Source organism: Kogia breviceps, chromosome 1 (genome assembly GCF_026419965.1).
Source record: "Kogia breviceps isolate mKogBre1 chromosome 1, mKogBre1 haplotype 1, whole genome shotgun sequence".
Taxonomy (NCBI): domain Eukaryota; kingdom Metazoa; phylum Chordata; class Mammalia; order Artiodactyla; family Physeteridae; genus Kogia; species Kogia breviceps.
In genome coordinates this window covers 129493423-129515733 of record NC_081310.1, presented here as the reverse complement: position 1 = coordinate 129515733, position 22311 = coordinate 129493423, and positions in this window count along the sequence as shown.

The window sequence follows — 22311 nt, the reverse complement described above, 5'->3', positions numbered from 1 at the left end:
GGGTAACAGGACGACTTAAAATAATGTAAGTTTTTGTGTGTGCATGTGTCTGCAGGGAGGGTTCTTAATTTTCACCCTATCATCCAAAACTCTACAAGTCCTTCACAAGTAGCTTAAGAACTACAGTTTCCCTTGCTTTTAAATTCACTTCTATTAAATACACACTGACTGAGTGCTCATTTTGCCAGCATCATCCTTACGTATTCAGGGTGCTGGGAGCCTCGGTGTGTGTCATCAACCATCACAGCCAACGAGACACTCAACGCACAATATCATTCCCTTTGTTTCTTTTATAACTTGGACTGTAGCTTGTTAATGCTCCTCAAAGCTGTACAATTACATTCTGTCACCAGACTAGTCTCATTTAGCAATTCTCCAAAATGCAGCTAAAATATCACCATCTCAGTGCTCGGTGTTTACACAAGTGGGCTGACTCTTCAGCACCTGCTTTGGGAACACAAATAGCTTTTCACAGATTCATGGCCGCCCAATAGCTCCTTCTGTCATGTTCACTTTAGATTTAGTGCCCATGAGGACCTGCACATGTGATACAGAAGCACTTCAAGTGGACATCGAGAGGAAGGGTGGGCAGATCACAAGGAGATGAATAAAGGCAGCCACCCAGTGTGCCTGCTGATTGTTGCAGAGTGGTAGCAACGGGCATGGCTGGAAAGAGGTCAGAAGAAAGACTCCAGCTGCGCCTTACCAGCTCAGGATAGAGGAGGGACACTCAAGGCATGAAGGATGACAGAAATCATTGAGATGTACAAAGGAGCCAGTGCCTGGGTGGTGGTAGGGTCTGGCAATGGAAGGGCGCTGCTGTCGCAGCAGCCTGAAGTCTGATTAAAGTGCAAATGCCAAGTGAAGAATTTCTTCAAAGAACAGCACTGTAATAGCAATATATCGAAGTTGTTTGGGCTATTCATTTTCAAAATGCAGCCTATTACGCAATGAAAAATAGGGCAACCTGATAGAATAGACAGAGGGCCCTTTCAGACTGAAAATATCAATAGATAAGATCATACCTGTAAGTGGGAAAAGGGCAGAGAGATTCTGAGCAGCAAGTATTTGAGAAGTACTGTTCCAGCCCCTTCTTTTATAGTTCAATATTGCACCACCACATTCAATACAAAATTCAGTACAGTATTAGATTTCAAAGTCTGGCCATATTGAAGTTACCTAAAAGGCAAGAAAGCAAAGTCTTTTATCACCCTCATTGTGAATGTGACAGACTTTCAAAGGAAAACTGCCTTCTGTTTCTGATAGTTCATTCCCATTTTGCAAAGATGTGTTGGGATCAGCTCATGCCTCTGCCCTCATACCCACTGCTTCCCCTGACTGAATCTACTACTTTCTTGTTTTCACATGTAGACCTGAGACTGGACTTCCCCTGGGGACTGGAAGTTGCCTCAGTAGGAAATATATTAAGATGCTTTTCAGCTGAGGCAGACGGTTTGCTTCATACCAAAGATGTTTTGCTTCTGCGAACCCTTACCTGGTTCTTCACTCAATAGTTAGTTCTCATGGTCCTGAGACAGATAAGAAAGTTAGTATCAGAGTAGAAAGCAATGAGATTTAAGGTCAGGAAGAGAAATTCTAAATCTGGCTTCCTTACTGATAGTCAGATGAATTTGTCCAAGTTACATTGTCTCTCTGAGCTTCAGTGTCTTCTTTTCACAATGATATTAATTTATGCTTAATTACATTTTAGAGAGTAGATGAGACTCTACATTTGAAATACCTTGCATGATGCCTGTTTTACGATAGTTTTTGCTCATCCTGCCACTCCTTGATTTTCTACTCTCTTTTCGGCTCCAGCGTTTTGCCTCATTCATGGCTAATTGTTTGGTGCTCTCTTGGTCTCATTCGCCCGTCTGTTGCTTTTGTTCAAATCTGTGGCACCTGCTTATAGTTACATACTAGACAGCTCTTCTGGTGCTGCCTTGATCACTGCTTTAGTGTGTGTGAAGCTGCTCAGATCTTCTGCAGAGATAGTAACTGACGGGGGACCCAGCTGCTGCTGCACTGCCTCTATCCCCTACTGCCTTCACGCCCAGGCCACACCTCCTGTCAACTGCTCCCCACCAATGACTGCGTATGATAGCCATACTGTGATGGGCAATTTTGTGTGTCAACTTAAACAGATATTTGGTCAAACATTATTCTAGGTGTTTCTGTGAAGGTATTCTTTTTTCAGATGAGACCAACATTTAAATCAGTAGTCTTTGAGTAAAACTGACTACTCTCCAAAATGTGGGTGGGCCCATCCAAAAATCCTTACTGAAAAAAAAAAAAAAAAAAGACTAACTGCCCTGGAGCAAGAGGGAATTCTGCCAGCAGATGGTCTTTGGATTCAAACTGCAACTCTTTCCTGGGTCTCCTCTCTAGCCGCCTCCACAGTCACATGTGCCAATTCCTTAAAATCTTTCCCTCTCTCCCTCTCTCTCTGTCTTGCTTTCATTCTCTGTCTCTCTGTCTCTCTCTCTATACACATACACACACACATATGTATATATATATATATATATTCTATTTTGTATATATACATATTCTGTGTTATACATCCTATTTGTTCTATATTATGTTTTTCTCAGGTAGAGAGCTTCCAAGAAAAACAGTAAAGCTCAGCTCCTTGAGCCCTTTTGTATTCTCGGGAGTGGACCAGGGGCAGAGCAGGGAAGGAATTTAGAAACAACATTTCCTCTGCCAAACAATGGTGACTAGTCCCTAAAATAACTGCTTTTTAAGGCATTGATAAAAAGACACGACAAAATGCATAGCAAAGTTCCTGGTACATGATAGTTTGTTAATAATTATTAAAATCTCCCAACCCTTCTTCCCTGCTTCCTTTCCTTTCTCTGAAGTCTTCTCTTCAACTTTCATTGCTGCTGGATGGGCATAATTGGAGTTAAATAGACATTTGGTGGGAGTGGTGTAGACAAGGTAGACTCTAGGAAGAAAATCATCGCTTCCTTTGTTCAACCCTCCCACTTCTCAAGCCACACATAAGTACCTCCTGAGTGCCCCACAGAAGAAAGCATATTACTAGACACCAAAAAGGAAAGGGGGAAAGACACAAGGGTGTGTAAGACAAAAATCCCTGCTTTCTAGGAATACATAGCCTAATGAGAGAGACAGACACATAAATTAATTCAAATATGAGAGCGACTGAAAAGCCACTTAGTATACACATTCACACACCGTCTCTAATAGGATCTTATGGAGAAAGTTTAATCTCAGCTCACCCCTGTGAATGTGTATCCCAGGTGATACACATTGCTCAGTAGATGGTATCTGGCTCAATGACATTCCATGCAGGGAGCTGTTAATGTTAACTATGAATTACATAAGCATTTTCCCTTCTTCTCATTTAGATTTTGTGTTATCTAAATTCACTTGAATGCTTAGTATTGCAAGAAAGAGTGAGGAAGTGTACTCAACTAGACTTTTTCTTTTAACATTTCACTTTTTACCCTCTTCTAGCAAATTTCCTCTTTCTCTCCTTGCCAAATGAAATAATCCTGGCCTTTTCCATCATTTCTCACATGCATCTAATCATTTCACTTGCACTTCTGTACACTTTTCCTAGAGTCTTTCTGCTGTGAGCAGATACGTTTACTGAGATATTCATAATGACTATTAGACCTTTCTCCTGAAAGGTTATAGTTAATTCAAAATCCACCAGAGTGCATCAGTAGCTAAAGTTATTCTTTATAACATGAAGTGTCATTCTCTTGTCTTGGCTCAATTTTATCTGACAAAAGATTATTTTACTACCTATTTTTTGTTGGGTTCTTCTGGAGTTCCCCTGATTAAGCTAATAGTTCACTGTTACCCACATGTTTTGCAAGCTCATTATTCAGAAGGCTTACCAGATTGATTGATGTTAACATATATAAGAAATCCAGTTCCAGTACCATTCCCTGGGTCACCTTCTTGTTAACCTCCCTTCAGGCTAATAGCATCATTTATTCCTACTTTTCATTTTCATTGTTATCCATTTTTTTAAACTCCAAGTTTTTATAAGAAAAAAATTTACTTCTCACCTCTTGGGCCTTACATAAGGCTGAAATGGATCCTAAATGTCTCTGGGTAGGTGCCTGATCAAAAGCCTTTTGAATGTCTAAATATTTAATACCTACTACTTCTCTACACTTCACTATTTTGTTAACTCTTTCAAAAATTCCAAATAGATTAGAAAGGCATGATTTATCCAGGCTGAAGCTGTACATACTACACACTGAGGTTTTATAACCCTCAGGAATGATTTTATTAGCTATTTTTTCTCATCCTGAAGGTAACACTCATTGGTAAGTAATTCCCCAGGTAACTCTGAGCTCATTATTTAAAGATGGGCACTCCTGCCTGTTTGTCCAGACAAATAGGAACCTAATGGAAATTCAGACCAAATAACATAAAACCTATTTTCTCTCTGACATATCCAACCACCATCCTAAAATACCTTGGGGCATGTCAGAGCAAAAAGAAAGCCTTAGTTCGACTATTAAATGAACACTGTGTACTTTGCCTGCCCTAAATGGAACATTAAGCTAGATTTAGTTTAGATATAAGAAAAATTCCCTGACAGGCCTCTTAACCCTGAAAGGAGTATGGAGGGAGCCTGTGATTTGCCTTTCTCCAGAAATCTCTGGAAATAGTATAAGGCTTCCTTCCTCAGAGGTGGTTTCCTTGCAGTCCTTCTGAAGAGGGAAGGCATGTAATAACCTCGGGAAGCCACCTTTCAGTCCTATTTTATGATTTTCTTTTTGAACTCAATATATCTTAGGGGAAAAAAAGGGAGAATAAACATGCAGAATATCTTATGGAGCAAATTGAATGATAGCTGCTGTCAAAGGGTACAAGCAAGTTAAAAAATGAATTTAAATTAAAACTGAAGTACCCTCAAGGTGATCCAACTAAATTTGCTGAAAGGATGAGAGGAGTTGACAAAACTAATCAACAAAAGTAATCACCTGAATGTACACTAAGTGTACCACGTGCAGTGCTGCAAAAGGATCCTTCACCCACACAAGAAGGGCTCAAATGGATGACAATCAGAGGTGGAGAGAAACACCTGAGGGGGGTGGACACAGATTAGGAAGAAGACAGGACAAGTGGCAGAAGATTGCTCTTTTTCTTTCCCTTTTTGACTTCTAGTGGTTCAAGTTTATAATGTGATTACAATATGTACATAATAATTGAAAACCAATGCTTAAGCATGATTGTATTAGCACACAGCATTCAGGTGGGGTTGACAGACACTAGAACTCACAGCAGGAACAGAAGTTAAAGGGTCTACCTTCTAGGATGTAAATCTGACTATGCCATTCCTTGATAAAAACAGTTTAATGGCTTCTCATTTATCTGTGAAAGAATAAAATATTATTAGGGTGATAATATAATTTACCCAGGCCTAGTTACAAAGTCTGTTGGGACCTTATTCAAAAAGTGGGGAAAAAAGAGGGGAGGGACCATAAAGGATACTAAAATGTAAAATTGGTCTTTCTTCTACATTTTTTTCCTTATCTGCCATGGTGTATTATATTTGCTATTTAATGCTGTTTTTCTTCAGGAATGGAGTTATTTCCCTTCTCAGGCACCTCTCCTTCTCATAGGCTTGATGCTGCAAGTCCCAGCTGACAGGCAACTCCTACAGGATTTCAACCTCTGTGCTCCTACATGGATCAGGGTTGGACAAGAAGCTCATTAGTTGTTCTGTGCCATATCTCAGCCCAGAACATCACGGAACACTCAGCTGACCCCAACCATCCCTGGACCTCGGACAGAGCATGGCAGCAGTTAATGGACAGTGGCAGGTTGAGCATCTTCAGATGGCCAACAGGCACATAAAAAAATGCCCAGCATAGTTAATCATCAGGGAAATGCAAATCAAAACCACAGTGAGATATCACCTCACACATGTCAGAATGGGTATCTTCAAAAAGAACACAAATAACAAATGTTGCAGAGAAAGTGGAGAAAAGGGAACTGTTGTACACTGTTGGTGAGAATGTAAATCGGTGCAGTCACTGTGGAAAACAGTATGGATATTTCTCAAAAACAGAAAATAGAACTACTATATGGCCCAGCAATTCCACTCCTGGGAATATATCTGAAAAAAACAGAAACACTAATTCGAATAGATACATGAACCCCAATGTTCACAATGGCATTATTTACAATTGCCAAGATATGGAAGCAACCTAAGTGTCTATCAACAGAGGAATGGATAAAGAAGATGTGGTATTTTATATATATATAAAATTTATATATATATATAATGGAAAACCACTCAACCATAAAATGAACAAAATTTTGCCATTTGCAGCAACATGGATGGACTTGGAGGGCATTATGCTAAGTGAAACAAGTCAGACAAAAACAAATACTGTATGATATCACTTACACACTTACAAGTGGAATCTAAAAAATACAGCAAACTAATGACCACAACAACTACAAAAAGAAGCAAACTCCAAGATATAGAGTTACTAGTGAGGAGGTCAGGCAATATAGGGGTGAGGGAGTGGGAGGTACAAACTATTGGGTATATAATAGGATCAAGGATGTATTGTACAACATGGAGAATATAGCCAATATTGTGTAATAACTGAAAATGGAGTATAACCTTTAAAAATTATATAAAATTTTTAAAAAAATGAACAGTAACAGAGAGTAGGGGGCCAGGTGGGACCCATGACACCAGCAGGTAGAGAAACAGGGAGCCAAGTTATACCCAGGAAGGTGAGGAGGGGGCATGAGGTAGGACCATATAGGATCCAAGTCTCCAAACCTCTACCCCACACATATCCCATTGTTACCTCAACTTCATTTCAAAAATACTAATTCAAGGATGATACAATTAAGAATTTCAGGCTTCCCTGGTGGCGCAGTGGTTGAGAGTCTGCCTGCTAATGCAGGGGACGCGGGTTCGAGCCCTGGTCTGGGAAGATACCACATGCTGCGGAGCAACTGGGCCCGTGAGTCACAACTACTGAGCCTGCGCGTCTGGAACCTGTGCTCCGCAACAAAGAGAGGCCGCGATAGTGAGAAGCCTGCGCAAAGCGATGAAGAGTGGCCCCCGCTTGCCACAACTAGAGAAAGCCCTCGCACAGAAACGAAGACCCAACACAGCCAAAAATAAATAAATAAATAAATTTAAAAAAAAAAAAAAAAAAAAGAATTTCAAGACAGTCACTGCAAGCATTAAGCTCCAAGAATGCAGCCCATCTGAAAGTGGCACCTTCAATGACTGTTCTGGTAACATGCCCCAAAAGCTGGCACTGACTTTATCATTCCATACTTTGACACATTTGACAGTGGAAGAGAGAACCAACCAGGTGGGATAAAGAGATAATAGGAGGAAATAGGGACTGTCCCAGGTAAATTAGGAGTCCAGCTCCTCCAGAGAATTCCTTTGTATGATTGTATAATTATTTATCTATCCATGCTTTGACTTAATAACATTTAGACTGATCACACATTTCATTATTGCAGATACCTTTGGGCGATTCTAAGCATGTGTGGGAATTTTTCTAACAGGATGATTTTCAAATTAAGGGACATGATCAATTGGTGTTTTAAAATCAACTGAATGGCTTGTGACCAGAATGGAATGGATTGGATTGAAGTACAGTGGAGAGTAAAATGGATGGGATAGAATGGAATAGAATAGGATAGAATAGAGTAGAGTAGAATAAAATTCTATCAAATAGGCATGTAAAAGTATATGTATTGTATTATGAAATTATTTCAGTTATGTGCATGAGTATGCATGTGTATGTTCTGATTTGCAATGTGAATATATATATATTTTCTAGATATATATCTATATATTTTCACACACACACGTACACACACACACACATATATATATTTATACACTTTTCTAGAGTTTATAAGTCAGAGTCACTAGGCCATTGAATATTTTCAGCTCTAATAGATATTAACAATTTCTTTCAAAGTATTTGCTCCAGTATTCCCTCATGATATTATATAAATTTCCCAGTTCTTTTTTCTGCTCACCAGCAAATTGGATAGTAATATAATTTTTGCCAAACTGATGGACAGGGAATTTCACCTTATTTAAATTTGCACCTTTTTAATGAATGAACAACTTTTCACATGTTTATTGACCAGAGACATTGTCTCCTTAAAACTGCCTGTTAATATCTTTTGCTAATTTTTCTCTTAAATTGTTTGTCAATTATTTTCAGATGTATAAGTTCAATGAAATACATTTTATATATTCATATATACACATTTATTCAAAGAAACTTTTATAAAAAATGTTCATTTTTGTAAATGGTCCTTTGAAAAAAATATATTATCTAAATTACAGGTATGGGGGTATATGCCTATCTATCAGGCATGTTGATTATTTATTCTGTTCAAATTTCTATTCTTAATAATGTTTGACTAAATTGATGTCTCAGGAAAGACATGTGTTAAAATGTCCAATTATGATAATGTATATTTAAATTTTTCCTAGTTATTCTGCTAAATTTTTAATTTATATATTGAGAGGCGGGATCATAACTATTATATCATTCTGTCATTTTCCCACTATACTGTTAATTTACTGTTTATTAGTTTAATATATGTTACTGTGTAATCTTCCTTTCAATTATTATTTGGCTCATGTTTTATTCATCCCTTTACTGTCAACATTTCTTTTTTTTTTTTGGAAATTTGGAATTTTATTTTATTTACTTTTATACAGCAGGTTCTTATTAGGTACCAATTTTATACATATTAGTGTATATATGTCAATCCCAATCTTCCAATTCGTCACACCACCTCCCTCTCCCTCACGCAACTTTCCCCCCTTGGTGTCCATACATCTGTTCTTTACATCTGTGTTTCAATTTCTGCCCTGCAAACTGGTTCATCTGTACCATTTTTCTAAGTTCCACATATATGAATTAATATACAATATTTGTTTTTCTCTTTCTGACTTACTTCACTGTGTATGACAGTCTCTAGATCCAAACACATCTCTATATATGACCCAATTTCATTCCTTTTTATGGCTGAGTAATATTCCATTGTATATATGTACCACATATTCTTTATCCATTCGTCTGTTGATGGGCATTTAGGTTGCTTCCATGATCTGCCTATTGTAAATAATGCTGCAATGAACATTGGGGTGCATGTGTCTTTTTGAATTATGGTTTTCTCTGGGTATATGCCTAGTAGTGGGATTGCTGGATCATATGGTAACTCTATTTTTAGTTTTTAAAGGAACCTCCATACTGTTCTCCATAGTGGCTGTATCAATTTACATTCCCACCAACAGTGCAAGAGGGTTCTCTTTTCTCCACACCCTCTACAGCATTTGTTGTTTATAGATTTTCTGACGATGCCCATTCTAACTGGTGTGAGGTGATACCTCATTGTAGTTTTGTTTTGCATTTCTCTAATTAGTGATGTTGTGCAGCTTTTCATGTGCTTCTTGGCCATCTGTATGTCTTCTTTGGAGAAATGTCTATTTAGGTATTCTGCCCATTTTTGGATTGGGTTGTTTGTTTTTTTAATATTCAACTGCATGAGCTGTTTATATATATTGGAGATTAATTGTCTGTTGATTCATTTGCAAATATTTTCTCCTATTCTGAAGGTTGTCTTTTCATCTTGTTTGTAGTTTCTTTTATTGTGAAAAAACTTTTAAGTTTCAGTAGGTCCCATTTGTTTATTTTTGTTTTTATTTCCATTACTCTAGGAGGTGGATCAAAAAAGATCTTTCTGGATTTATGTCAAAGAGTGTTCTTCTTATGTTTTCCTCTAAGAGATTTACAGTGTACGTTCTTACATTGAGATCCCAAATCCATTTTGAGTTTATCTTTGTGTATGGTGTTAAGGAGTGTTCTAACTTCATTCTCTTACATGTAGCTGTCCAGTTTTCCCAGCATCACTTATTGAAGAGACAGTCTTTTCTCCATTGTATATTGTTGCCTCCTTTGTCATAGATTAGTTGACCATAGGTGCGTGGGTTTATCTCTGGGCTTTCTATCCTGTTCCATTGCTCTATATTTCTGTTTTTGTGCCAGTATAATATTGTCTTGATTACTGTAGCTTTGTAGTATAGTCTGAAGTCAGGGAGTCTGATTCCTCCAGCTCCGTTTTTTCCCTCAAAACCGCTTTGGCTATTCAGGGTCTTTTGTGTCTTCATACAAATTTTAAGATTTTTTTTTTGTTCTAGTTCTGTAAAAAAATGCCGCTGGTAGTTTGATAAGGATTGCATTGAATTGGTAGATTGATTGTTTTGGGTAGTATAGTCATTTTCACAATATTGATTCTTCCAATCCAAGAACATGGTATATTGCTCCATCTATTTGTATCATCTTTAATTTCTTTCATTAGTGTCTTATAGTTTTCTGCATAAAGGTCTTTTGTCTCCATAGGTAGGTTTATTCCTAGGTATTTTATGCTTTTTGTTGCAGTGGTAAATGGGAGTGTTTCCTTAATTTCTATTTCTGATTTTTCAACATTAGTGTATATGAATGCAAGAGATTTCTGCGTATTAATTTTGTATCCTGCAACTTTACTAAATTCATTTATTAGCTCTAGTAGTTTTCTGGTGGTGTCGTTAGGATTCTCTGTGTATAGTATCATGTCATCTGTACACAGTGACAGTTTCACTTCTTCTTTCCCAATTTGTATTACTTTTATTTCTTTTCATCTCTGACTGTCGTGGCTAGGACTTCCAACACTATGTTGAATAATAGTGGTGAGAGTGGACATCCTCATCTTGTTCCTGATCTTAGAGGAAAAGCTTTCAGTTTTTCACCATTGAGAATGATGTTTTGCTGTGGGTTTGTCATATATGGCATTAATTATGTTATGGTAGGTTACCTCTATGCTCACTTTCTGGAGAGTTTTTATCATAAATGGATGTTGAATTTTGTCAAAAGCTTTTTCTGCATCTATTGAGATGATCATATGTTTTTTTCTTCTTCAATTTGTTAATAAGGTATATCACATTGATTGATTTGCATATATAGAAGAATACGTGCATCCCTGGGATAAATCCCACTTGATCATGATGTATGATCCTTTTAATATGCTGTAGGATTCTGTTTGCTAGTATTTTTGTTTTTAACATCTTTATTGTAGTATAATCGCTTTACAATGTTGTGTTAGTTTCTGCTTTAAAACAAAGTGAATCAGTTATACATATACATATATTCCCATATCTCTTCCCTCTTGCATCTCCCTCCTTCCCACCCTCCCTATCACACCCATCTAGTTGGTCACAAACCACTTAGTTTATCTCCCTGTGCCATGTGGCTGCTTCCGACTAGCTATCCACCCTACATTTGGTAGTGTATATATGTCCCTGCCACTCTCTCACTTCGTCACAGCTTCCCCTTCCCCTTCCCCATATCCTCAAATCCATGCTCTAGTAGGTCTGTGTTTTATTCCCATCCTACCCCCAGTCGCTTCATGACATTTTTTTTTCTTAGATTCCATATATATGCATTAGCATACGATATTTGTTTTTTTCCTTCTGACTAACTTTACTTTGTATGAGAGACACCAGTTACATCCACCTCACTACAAATAACTCAGTTTCATTTCTTTTTATGGCTGAGTAATATTCCATTGTATATATGTGTCACATCTTCTTTATCCATTCATCTGTTGATGGACACTTAAGTTGCTTCCATGTCCTGGCTATTGTAAATAGAGCTTCAATGAACATTTTGGTACATGACTTTTTTTGAATTATGGTTTTCTCAGGGTATATGCCCAGTAGTGGGATTGCTGGGTCATATGGTAGTTCTATTTGTAGTTTTTTGAGGAACCTCTATACTGTTCTCCATAGTGGCTGTATCAAATTACATTCCCACCAGCAGTGCAAGACGGTTCCCTTTTCTCCACACCCTCTCCAGCATTTATTGTTTCTAGATTTTTTGATGATGGCCATTCTGACCAGTGTGAGATGATATCTCATTGTAGTTTTGATTTGCATTTCTCTAATGATTAATGATGTTGAGCATCCTTTCATGTGTTTGTTGGCAATCTGTATATTTTCTCTGGAGAAATGTCTATTTAGTTCTGCTGCCCATTTTTGGATTGGGTTGTTTGTCTTTTTGTTATTGAGCTGCATGAGTTGCTTATAAATTTTGGAAATTAATCCTTTGTCAGTTGCTTCATTTGCAAATATTTTCTCCCATTCTGAGGGTTGTCTTTTGGTCTTTATGGTTTCCTTTACCTGTGCAAAAGCTTTTAAGTTTCATAAGGTCCGATTTGTTTATTTTTGTTTTTATTTCCATTTCTCTAGGAGATGGGTCAGAAAGGATCTTGCTGTGATTTATGTCATAGAGTGTTCTGCCTATGTTTTCCTCTAAGAGTTTGATAGTGTCTGGCTTTACATTTAGCTCTTTAACCAATTTTAAGTTTATTTTTGTGTATGGTGTTAGGGAGTGTTCGACTTTCATTCTTTTACATGTACCAATCCAGTTTTCCCAGCACCACTTATTGAAGAAGCTGTCTTTTCTCCACTGTATATTCTTGCCTCCTTTATCAAAGATAAGGTGACCATATGTGGGTGGGTTTATCTCGGCTTTCTATCCTGTTCCATTGATCTATATTTCTGTTCTTGTGCCTTTACCATACTGCATTGATTACTGTAGTTTTGTAGTATAATCTGAAGTCAGGGAGCCTGATTCCTCCAGTTCCATTTTTCGTTCTCAAGATTGCTTTGGCTATTCGGGGTCTTTGGGGTTTCCATATTAATTGTGAAAATTTTTGTTCTAGTTCTGTACAAGATGCCATTGGTAGTTTCATAGGGATTGCATTGAATCTGTAGTTTGTTTTGTGTAGAAGAGTCATTTTCACAATGTTGATTCTTCCAATCCAAGAACATGGTATATCTCTCCATCTATTTGTATCATCTTTAATTTCTTTCATCATTGTCTTATAGTTTTCTGCATACAAGTCTATTGGAGACAAATCTAAGTGACAAGTCTAAGGAGACAAATCTCCTTAGGTAGGTTTATTCCTAGATATTTTATTTTTTTTTGTTGCAATGGTAAATGGGAGTGTTTTCTTAATTTCACTCTCAGATTTTTCATCATTAGTGTATAAGAATGCCAGAGATTTCTGTGCATTAATTTTGTATCCTGCTACCTTACCAAATTCATTGATTAGCTCTAGTAGTTTTCTGGTAGCATCCTTAGGATGCTCTGTGTATAGTATCATGTCTTCTGCAAACAGTGGCAGCTTTACTTCTTCTTTTCTGATTTTTATTTCTTTTTCTTCTCTGATTGCTTTGGCTAGAACTTCCAAAATTATGCTAAATAAGAGTGGTGAGAGTGGGCAACCTTGTTTTGTTCCTGATCTTAGTGGAAATGGTTTCAGTTTTTCACCATTGAGAATGGTGTTGGCTGTGGGTTTGTCATATATGACCTTTATTATGTTGAGGTAAGTTCCCTCTATGCCTACTTTCTGTCGGGTTTTTATCATAAATGGGTGTTGAATTTTGCCAAAAGCTTTCTCTGCATCTATTGAGATGATCATATGGTTTTTCAGCTTCAGATTGTTGATATGGTGTATCACGTTGATTGATTTGTGTATATTGAAGAATCCTTGCATTCCTGGAATAAACCTCATTTAATCATGCTGTATGATCCTTTTAATCTGATGTTAGTTTCTGTTTGTTAGTGTTTTGTTGCGGGTTTTTGCATCTATGTTCATCAGCGATATTGGCTCTAGTTTTCTTTCTTTGTGATGTCTTTGTCTGGTTTTGGTATCAGGGTCATGGTGGCCTCATAGAATGAGTTTGGGAGTGTTCCTCCCTCTGCCATCTCTTGGAAGAGTTTGAGAGGATAGGTGTTAGCTCTTCTTTAAATATTTGATAGAATTCGCTTGTGAAGCCATCTGGTCCTGAGCTTTTGTTTGTTGGAAGATATTTAATCACTGTTTCAATTTCAGTGCTTGTGATTGGTCTATTCATATTTTCTATTTCTTCCTGGTTCAGTCTTGGCAGCTTGTGCATATCTAAGAATTTTTCCATTTTTTTCAGGTTGTCCACTTTATTGGCATACAGTTGCTTGTAGTAATCTCTCATAATCTTTTGTATGTCTGCAGTGTCCATTTTTACCTCTCCTTTTTCATTTCTAGTTTTATTGATTTGAGTCTTCTCCCTTTTTTTCTTGATGACTCTGGCTAATGGCTTATCAATTTTGTTTATCTTCTCAAAGAACCAGCTTTTAGTTTTATTGATCTTTGCTATTGTTTCCTTCATTTCTTTTTCATTTATTTCTGATCTGATCTTTATGATTTCTTTCCTTCTGCTAAATTTGGGTTTTTTTTTGTTCTTCTTTCTCTAATTTCTTTAGATGCAAAGTTAGGTTGTTTATTTGACATGTTTCCTGTTTCTTAAGGTAGGATTGTATTGCTATAAACTTCTCTCTTAGAACTGCTTTTGCTGCATCCCATAGGTTTTGGGTCATCGTGTCTCCATTGTCATTTGTTTCTAAGTATTTTTTGATTTCCTCTTTGATTTCTTCAGTGATCACTTCATTAATAAGTAGTGTATTGTTTAGCCTCCATGTGTTTGTATTTTTTACAGATCTTTTCCTGTAATTGATATCTAGTCTCATAGTGTTGTGGTTGGAAAAGATACTTGATACAATTTCAATTTTCTTAAATTTGCCAAGGCTACATTTGTGACCCAAGATATGATCTATCCTGGAGGATGTTCCATGAGCACTTGGGAAGAAAGTTTATTCTGTTGTTTTTGAATGGAATGTCCTAAAAATATCAATTAAGTCCATCTTGTTTAGTGTATCATTTAAAGCTTGTGTTTCCTTATTTATTTTCATTTTGGATGATCTGTCCATTGGTAAAAGTGGGAACTTAAAGTCCCTTACTGTGATTGTGTTTCTATTGGTTTCCCCTTTTATGGCTGTTAGTATTTGCCTTATGTATTGAGGTGCTCCTATGTTGGATGCATAAGTATTTACAATTGTTATATCTTCTTCATGGATTGATCCCTTGATCATGATGTGGTGTCCTTCTTTGTCTCTTGTAACAGTCTTTATTTTAAAGTCTATTTTGTCTGATATGAGAATTTCTACTCCAGCTTTCTTTTGATTTCCATTTGCATGGAATATCTTTTTCCACCCCCTCACTTTCAGTCTGTATGTATCCCTAGGTCTGAAGTGGGTCTCTTGTAGGCAGCATATATATGGGTCTTGTTTTTGTATCCATTCAGCCAGTCTGTGTCTTTTGGTGGGAGCATTTAATCCATTTACATTTAAGGTAATTATTGATATGTATGTTCCTATTACCATTTACTTAATTGTTTCGAGTTTGTTCTTGTAGGTCTTTTTCTTCTCTTGTGTTTCTTGCCTAGAGAAGTTCCTTTAGCATTTGTTGTAAAGCTGATTTGGTGGTGCTGAACTCTCTCAGCTTTTGCTTGTCTGTGAAAGTTTTAATTTCTCCATCAAATCTGAATGAGATCCTTGCTGGGTAGAGTAATCTTGGTTGTAGGATTTTCTCCTTCAACACTTTAAATATGTCCTGCCACTCTCTCTGGCCTTCAGTGTTTCTGCTGAAAGTTCAGCTGTTAACCTTATGGGGATTCCTTTGTTTGTTATTTGTTGTTTTTCCCTTGCTGCTTTTAATATGTTTTCTTTGTATTTAATTTTTGACAGTTTGATTAACATGTGTCTTGGCGTGTTTCTCCCTGGATTTATCCTGTATGGGACTCTCTGTGCTTCCGAGACTTGAGTAACTATTTCCTTTCCCATATTAGGGAAGTTTTCAACTATAATCTCTTCAAATATTTTCTCAGTCGTTTCTTTTTCTCTTCTTCTTCTGGGACCCCTATAATTCGAAGGTTGGTGTGTTTAATGTTGTCCCAGAGGTCTCTGAGACTGTCCTCAGTTCTCTTCATTCTTTTTTCTTTATTCTGCTCTGCAGTAGTTATTTCCACTATTTTTGTCTTCCAGGTCACATACCTGTTCTTCTGCTTCAGTTATTCTGCTATTGATCCCATCTAGAGTATTTTTAATTTCATTTATTGTGTTTTATCTTTGTTGCTTGCTTCCTCTTTATTTCTTCTAGGTCCTTGTTAAATGTTTCTTGCATTTTGTCTATTCTATTTCCAAGATTTTGAATCATCTTTACTAACATTATTCTGAATTCTTGTTCACGTAGACTGCCTATTTCCTCTTCATTTGTTAGGTCTGGTGGGTTTTTACCTTGCTCCTTCAACTGATGTGTGTTTTTCTGTCTTTTCATTTTGCTTAGTGTGTTTGGAGTCTCCTTTTTGCAGGTTGCAGGCTTGTAGTTCTCGTTGTTTTTGGTGTCTGTCCCCAGTGGCTAAGGTTGGTTCAGTGGGTGGAGTAGGTTTCTTGGTTGGACGGACTAATGCCTGTGTTCTGGTGGATGAGGCTGGGTCTTGTCTTTCTGGTGGGCAGGTCCTCGTCTGGTGGTGTGTTTTGGGGTGTCGGTAGCCTTCTTATGATTTTAGGCAGCCTCTCTGCTAATGGCTGGGGCTGTAGTCCTGTCTTGCTAGTTGTTGGGCATAGGTTGTCCAGCACTGTAGCTTGCTGGCTGTTGAGTGAAGCTGGGTCTTTGCGTTGAGATGGAGATCTCTGGGAGATTTTCGTTATTTGATATTACTTGGAGTTGGGAGGTCTCTTGTGGACCAGTGTCCTGAATGTCCTGAAGTTGGTTCTTCCACCTCAGAGACACAGCCCTGATGCCTGGCTGGAGCACAAAGAGCCTTTAATCCACACGGCTCTGAATAAAAGGGAGAAAAAAATAGAAAGGAAAGAAAGGAAGGAAGGAAGGATGGAAGGAAGGAAGGAAGAAAGGAAGGAAAGAAGAAAGGAGGAAAGGAAGGAAGGAAGGACAGAAGGAAGAAAGGATGGAAGGGAGGAAGAAATGGAGGAAGAAATGGAGGAAGAAATGAAGGAAGGAAAAGAGGAAGAAAGGCAGGAAGAAAGGGAGGAAGGAAAGAAGGAAGGAAGAAAGAAAGGAAGGAAGAAAGGAAGAAAGAAAGAAAGGAAGAAAGAAAAGATAAAATAAAGTAGGATAAAATAAAATTCTTAAAATAAAAAATAATTATTAAGTAGAAAAAATTTTTTTAAGTAAAAAAAAAAGAAAAACCAACCAAAGAAACAAAAAAGGGTCAGTCAGAACCCTAAGACAAGTGGTGAAAGCAAAGCTATACAGACAAAATCTCACACAGCAGCACACATATACACACTCACAAGAAGAGAAAAAGGGGAAAATAATAATATATCCTGCTCCCAAAGTCCACCTCCTCAATTTAAGATGATTTGCTGTCTATTCAGATATTCCACAGATGCAGGGCACTTCAAGTTGATTGTGAAAATTTAATCCGCTGCTTCTGAGGCTCCTGGGAGAGACCTCCCCCTCTCCTCTTTGTTCGAAAGCTCCCAGGGTTCAGCTTTAGACTTGGGCCCACCTCTGCTCATAGGTCGCCTGAGGGTGTCTGCTCTTCACTCAGACAGGACGGGGTTAAAGGAGAAGCTGATTCAGGGGCTTTGACTCACTCAGGCTGGGGGGAGGGAGGGGTACAGATGCGGGGTGATCCTGCGGCCACAGAGGCTTGCATGATGTTACACCAGCCTGAGGTGCGCCATGCCTTCTCCTGGAGAATTTTCCCTGTGTCGCGGGACCCTGGCAGTGGCGGGTTGCACAGGCTCCCAGGAGGGGAGGTATGGAGAGTGACCTGTGCTCGCACGCAGGCTTCTTGTTAGCAGCAGCAGCAGCCTTAGCATCTCATGCCTGTTTCTGGGGTCCACACTGATAGTTGCATCTCACACCCACTTCCGGAGCTCCTTTAGTGGCGTGCTTAATCCCCTCCCCTCTCACAGCAGGAAACAAAGAGGCAAGAAAAAGTCTCTTGTCTCTTCGGCTGTCCGTGCCCGTTTCTGGAGCTCCTTTATGCGGTGTGCTTAAACCCGTCTCCTTGCCTACCAGGAAACAAAGAGGCAAGAAAAGTCTCTTGTCTCTTTGTCAGCTCCGCACCTGTCTCTGGAGCTCCTTTTTTGTGTGTGTGGTACGCGGGCCTCTCACTGTTGTGGCCTCTCTCATTGTAGAGCACAGGCTCCGGATGCGCAGACTCAGCGGCCATGGCTCACAGGCCCAGCTGCTTCGCGGCATGTGGGATCCTCCTGGACTTGGGCACGAACCCACCTCCCCTGCATTGGCAGGCAGACTCTCAACCACCTCGCCACCAGGGAAGCCCTATCTCATAGGTTTTGAATCGTCATGTTTTCATTGTCATCTCTCTCTAGGTATTTTTTGATTTCCTCTTTGCTTTCTTCAGTGATCTCTTGTTTATTTAGTAACGTATTGTTTAGCCTCTATGTGTTTGTTACGTTTTTTTCCCTGTAATTGGGTTCTAATCTCATAGTGTTGTGGTCAGAAAAGATGCTTGAGATGATTTCAGTTTTCTTAAATTTACTGAGGCTTGATTTCTGACCTAGGATATAATCTATCCTGGAGAATGTTCTGTGCGCACTTGAGAAGAATGTGTAACCTGCTGTTTTTGGATGGAATATTCTATAAATATCAATTAAATCTATCTGGCCTAATGTGTCATTTAAATCTTGTGTTCCCTTATTAATTTTCTGCCTGGATGATCTGTCCATTGGTGTAAGTGAGTTGTTAAATTCCCCCACTATTATTATGTTACTGTCGATTTCCTGTTTTATAGCTGTTAGCAGTTACCTTATGTGTTGAGGTGCTCCTATGTTGAGTGCATATATATTTATAATTGTTATATCTTCGTCTTGGATTGATCCCTTTGTGATTATGTAGTGTCCTTCCTTGTCTCTTGCACATTCTTTATTTTAAAGTTTATTTTATCTAATATGAGTATTGCTACTCCAGCTTTCTTTTGATTTCCATTTTCATGGAATGTCTTTTTCCATCCCCTCACTTTCAGTCTGTATGTGTCCCTACGTCTGAATTGGGTCTCTTGTAGACAGCATATATATGGGTCTTGTTCTTGTATCCATTCAGCAAGCCTGTGTCTTTTGGTTGAAGCATTTAATCCATTCACGTTTAAGGTAATTATTCAAATGTATGTTCCTATGACCATTTTCTTAATTGTTTTGTGTTTGTTTTTGTAGGTCGTTTTCTTCTCTTGTCTTTCCCACTTAGAGAAGTTCCTTTAGCATTTGTTGTAGAGCTGGTTTGGTGGTGCTGAATTCTCTTAGCTTTTGCTTGTTTGTAAAGCTTTTGATTTCTCCATCAAATCTGAATGAGATCCTTGCTGGGTAGAGTAATCTTGGTTGTAGCTTCTTCTGTTTCATCACTTTAAATATGTCATGTTACTTCATTCTGGCTTGTAGAGTTTCTTCTGAGAAATCAGCTGTTAACCTTATGGGAGTTCCCTTGTATGTTATTTGCCATTTTTCCCTTGCTGCTTTCAATAATTTTTCTTTTTTTAAAAAATTTTTGCCAATTTGATTACTATGTGTCTCAGTGTCTTTCCCTTTGGGTTTATCCTGTATGGGATTCTCTGCACTTCCTGGACTTAGGTGGCTATTTCCTTTCCCATGTTAGAGAAGTTTTTGACTATAATATCTTCAAATATTTTCTCAGGTCCTTTCTCTCTCTCTTCCCCTCTGGGACCCCTATAATATGAATGTTATTGCATTTAATGTTGTACCAGAGGTCTCTTTAGCTGTGTTTATTTCTTTTCATTCTTTTTTCTTTATTCTGCTCTGTAGCAGTGAATTCCACCATTCTGTCTTCCAGGTCACTTATCTGTTCTGCCTCAGTTGTTCTGCTATTGATTCCTTCTAGTGTAGTTTTCATTTCAGTTATTGCATTGTTCATCTCTGTTTGTTCTTTAATTCTTCTAGGTGTTTGTTAAACATTTCTTGCATCTTCTTGATCTTTGCCTCCATTCTTTTTCCAAGGTCCTGGATCATCTTCACTATCATTATTCTGAATTGTTTTTCTGGAAGGTTGCCTATCTCCACTTCATTTAGTTGTTTTTCTGGGGTTTTATCTTGTTCCTTCATCTGGTACATAGCCCTCTGCCTTTTCATCTTGTATATCTTTCTGTGAATGTGGTTTTTGTTCCATAGGCTGCAGGATTGTAGTTCTTATTGCTTCTGGTGTCTGCCCTCTGTTGGATGAGGTTATCTCAGAGGCTAGTCAACATTTCTGCATTCTTACATTTTATGTGTTTCTTATAAATTGTATTTAGTTTGACAGTGGGATTTTGTTCATCCAATTATAGTATCCCTATTTTTTAGATAGGTACATACAATCATTTCTACTGTTGTAATTTTTGATATATTTAGAAGTATTACTGTCATTTTATTTTTTATTTTATATTTATTTATTTATTTTTCTCCTCCTTTCCTGTCTTCTACTAGGAAAATAAAATTCTCTTAATCACTCACCTCTATTTTTCTTCTATTTGGTTTGAAGTTTTAAATTCATTATTTAAGATTTACTTTTAAAATTAACATTTTTACCTAGGTTAATGAAAACTAAATGAATATATCTATCCTTATAATTAGTAAAAGAGCTCTTCCTCATATATTAGCAATTTATTTCCACCTTCTGTTATACCTGTCCCAAAATGTTAATTATGATTATGAATTTATAGTGCTTATTTAGATTCACTAATATGTATAAGTTTTTTAAAGCTCGTCATTATTCCTTGTATGCAACATATTTCTTCTAGAGTAGTTTTTCATTAAGGACCTGTGAAGAGTAAAAACATTTAGCTTTTTTTTTTTTTTTTTTCCTTGCAAAAATCTTCATTTCCTCTCAATTTAAAGGTTTCTTTATAGAATTCTATGCTGTTGGTTCATTTACTCTGGCTGTCATATGGCATGTATTATTGCTGATGAGAAGTCTGCCATGAGTCTAATTCTTATTATTTTGGAGATAAACCATTTTTCTCTCTAGTAATTTTTAATATAGTCTCTGTGTTCATGAGCTTCTGCTATTTTAGCATGATATATCTGACTTTTCATTGATTCAGTGTGCATCTTTAATTTGAAGACTCATTTTCATTTCTAAAAACTTCTTAACTATTGCTTCTTGGAATAGCCTTTCTCTTCATTTTCTTTATTATCCTCTTCTGGAATTTTATTAAATACATATTTTGACCTTTCATTCAATGATATACATATCTTAATACTCTGTTCAAACTTCTTGCCTCTTCATTTCTCTGTGTTAGTTTCTGAGTAATATTCTAATATTTACGTTCTTTGTTAATTAATTTTATATTCAAAGTTGTCTGTATACCTGACCATTTGCTTTTTAATGTACATGAGTATATTTTCTTATTTTCAGAATGTCTGCTTGCTTTTTTCATGTCTTATAGCTTTTCATATAGTATATTTTCTCTTTAATTTAATTTTCTTAAAAATATCTTTAATCATGTTAAGCATGCCTATTTTATATCCTTTAAATTATTATTTTTTTCTTGGGTATGTAGGGGGTTATTTCTATTTCTTTGGCTTTAAAATCTTTTTATTTGTTCTGACCAGTGGTTGATCTAGGTTTGGTAGGACTTGACATTTGTACAATTTTTAAGGCCTTCTATAAGTTAAAATTACAAAATTACTAATACAAATTTAGATATCAAAGTGGATTTTTTAAAAATGATAAACAACAAATTATAATTTTTTTTCTTTTTTCATTCTGTATTTCCCAAGTTTGTATCTTTTCCTAAGTTTGTATTTTTATTTCCTAGAATATGTTGCAAGAATAGTACAATGAACTCAGTCTTGTCAATTGTTAACACTTTGCCTCACAACCCCCTTTTCTCTTCTGCTACCTACATACCTGCAGTGCCTGGTTGCACAGAAAGACAAACTCTGCCATACAAGCTCTGTTCCAGCACCTTAAAGTCACAACAAGAAGTGAGTTGGTCCAGTGGGCCATAGCAGTATGTCTGGAAACCATTCTTACATTGAGTCAGTTAGTAATAACTTACCTAGACAAGAAAGTGACTGGAAACCACATGAGGATATCCCAGTAAATGTAAGCTTCTCTTAGGTGAATATGTAAAGTATTCAAGGTCACTCTACCACCATTCAACACAAGAGAAACCGTGATGACAGGGAAATTGGAGTGAAAATAGACAATAGTATAAATTGATTGCCCTTAAAAAATCATACTTTATTTTAATTTTATTTTTTTGACCATGCTGCTTGCAGGATCTTAGCTCCCCAATCAAGGATCGAACCTGTGTACCCTGCAGTGGAAGTGTGGAGTACCAACCACTGGACGACCAGGAGTTCCCAAGAAAAAGTTCCCCCAAAAAAGGTACTTCTTCTGACT